Below are 2,779 nucleotides of genomic sequence, written 5' to 3'. Positions count from 1 at the left end.
GAGAGAGAGAGAGAGAGGGGAAGAGAGACAAATATATTTATATAAGAGAAAAGGAGAAAAGGTGAGGGAGAGAAGAGATAAAAAGGAAAAGAAGTGGGAGAAGGATGTATTATATGGATATTATTATCATATGATGACATTATTGACTAAGTTAGTCAGACGTACCCTGTCCATATCCCAAATGGTAGAGGAAACCCGCTATATCTGTAGAGCCAGGGAGACCAGGGGAGAAATCTACCGTGGACATCTGCTGTCCCTACAGCCAGAACAACTGCCAGAATGTAACAACCAACACTCATGCTGGTGGAAGGCTGCAGCAACAGAACGGATATAAAACCTTCATTGTTTACATCGATAATGGTATATAATATGCACAACCGCTAAACTGGTTTCTTGATAATTTTTTGACACTCCAAAATAAATAAATAAATAAATAAATAAATAACTAGATAAAAAAATAAATGAATAAATAAATAAACGAACAAACAAACAAATAGATAAGCAAACAAATAAACAGATAAATTTTATTCAATAAATAAATAAGTAAATAAACAAACCTGACCTATACGAAATGATGACAGAATATAATATACACAATTTAGATAACAATATTTTAAAACTATTTGAATCGTATGTTGATTCCCGATCGACCTCATCAATGATTTATACAACCCCCCCCTCCCCCCTCCCTCCTTAAAAGTTGACACATTTTCCACTAACAATATTTGAGAGAAGATAATGGACACGGGATGTCATAAAGCACGATTGCACAAGAATTAATTTACTTTGGGGAGTGGGGAGTAGTTTGGGGGGAGGGGGTAATTACAACTATGCTGAATTATTTTTAAAAAATGATCCATCTTCTTGCATGTCCCAGGCCATTGATGTTAATACAAGATTATTTCACTTCAAAAGAACGTCTTAAGTGATCAAGGTGATAAAACTACACTAAAGGCGATCACATCACCCGCAACATTTGACAAGGTGATCTTTCAAAATTTGCTGAAGCTTCTGTATAACATATTGTAATAAAGTATTTATATTATAATCTACATAAATTATAATCTGACGCCACGTTGACAAAACCAAGATACAAACGAGTTGAAGGCGTTTCTCTGAACCTAGATTCACTGAAGCTAAAACCTTTAGTACGAAAATGCTCAATTGATCTATGTAGGAGCACATGATTGTGAATGCCATTTCTGTTTTCTCGAACGGAATTTTTCACTATATCAAGCGTTTGTCCTCACACTTTAGCATGGGGGCTCTCGTGGTCTAGAGGTCTATGCCGTCTGCTTTTGTCTCCACTTTCTGCGAGAAAGCGAGCTAATACGACATGTCATAACATTGTTTTTAGGAAAGAAAGGGGGAGGGGAGACTTTTTGATTTATCATTTATTTGTTTCGTATCTTTTCTCTCTACTCGAAAAACAGAATCAAGTGCACGTTTAAAATTGTATTCATATCGTTGTATTGGCTCTAGAGGTGGGCGATTCCGCGTTTTATTTTCGGTAACCGAAGATTCCCAATTATTAAAAGCTAGGAATCGTAGGAATCGGTTCCGAACCCAATTCATTATAGCCAGTGATGTGATTTCTTCAAGTGGCTCTATGATTTCTTCCAGTGGTTTCGACCCCTAGCCAGTATATACAGCAATTAGAAGTTAGTCCGACCCCTGTAATTTCTCCCGGCGAGTAGCGATACCTATGACTACTTCCGGCGAGTAACGAGTAGTCCGATCCCTTTGATTACCTGGGGTGGGAGGTCGCTACCCCAGGCACTACCCCACCCAATCTCTACAGTGTGAAGTTAGAGACCAACACTGACCTCTACCGAGAAATGAGAGCCTATTATATAGAGCTTCGTGGGCAGAAGTTACAGTTTTAGATTTTGAATTGAAAGAAAAGGCAATATAAAAACAACCACAGATGAATTAGAAAAAGGCGAAAGCAACGAATGCGTTTTGACACTGTGTACACTAGATCGATATAATCTTTGACAATGAATTTGCATCCCAACCACCCTTTCTGGAGTCTTCAAAATTCAGGATAACCTGGGTTTCAGAACATAGCAAAGCACCAACATAAAAAAATACATTCTTAAAAAAATAAAAAGATTATAATAAAGCAATTGAGAATCGTTAGTTTACGAAAAAGGGATCGGTTCTTTTCCCCAGAAGCAATAATCGCAGGAATCGGTTCTGGAATCGATTCTTGGCCAACCACTAATTGGCTCAGGTTACTAAGTCCACGATGAAACATAGGCATGTATTTGGGCCACATTCCTTTATGCCTTTTTTCTGGTTACCATTCGTCTTACAACGATAGACATGAATAGGTATCTCGAAATACGTTAATGTTTCGCTTATTGTGTTGTATTAAAGCAGTTCTTTAGGGAACTACTTCTTTATGTTGCCACTCCTAAAAATAAGTTTCTATGTCCTCCTTCACTGCACCTTTCTTCTCAACTTATGTAGGCCTACTATTTTCAGAAATTAGGAGTGTTCTGCTGGGGAAATTTGAAATGATGTATTTCCTTGTTCGTGCCAGTGACACTATATGACGTCATTGGTTTAAATCCCCTGAACTAATGCTCGTTGTTTACAAAAGATCAAGCATACGTTTAGTGTGAGTGGATCTGTTTGTTAGTGCACTTGCTTTATCTGGATCGTGAGTGCAAATGCACTCACATACACGTACACACACAAACTCACACACACACACACACAAACAAACACACACATACTCACAAACACATAAACACACACACACACACACACA

At 37.8% G+C, this 2,779-nt stretch overlaps 1 protein-coding gene across 1 annotated transcript in view; it reads left to right on the top strand.

The window, feature by feature from the left end:
* The window catches only part of LOC106011400 (ryanodine receptor), a gene marked incomplete at both ends in the record, with an annotated part of 20,931 nt that overhangs the window by 6,271 nt on the left and 11,881 nt on the right, over positions 1-2,779 (top strand).

Source organism: Aplysia californica, unplaced genomic scaffold (genome assembly GCF_000002075.1).
Source record: "Aplysia californica isolate F4 #8 unplaced genomic scaffold, AplCal3.0 scaffold00104, whole genome shotgun sequence".
In the NCBI taxonomy this organism is placed as follows: domain Eukaryota; kingdom Metazoa; phylum Mollusca; class Gastropoda; order Aplysiida; family Aplysiidae; genus Aplysia; species Aplysia californica.
This window is presented reverse-complemented; position numbering and strand designations above follow the sequence as displayed.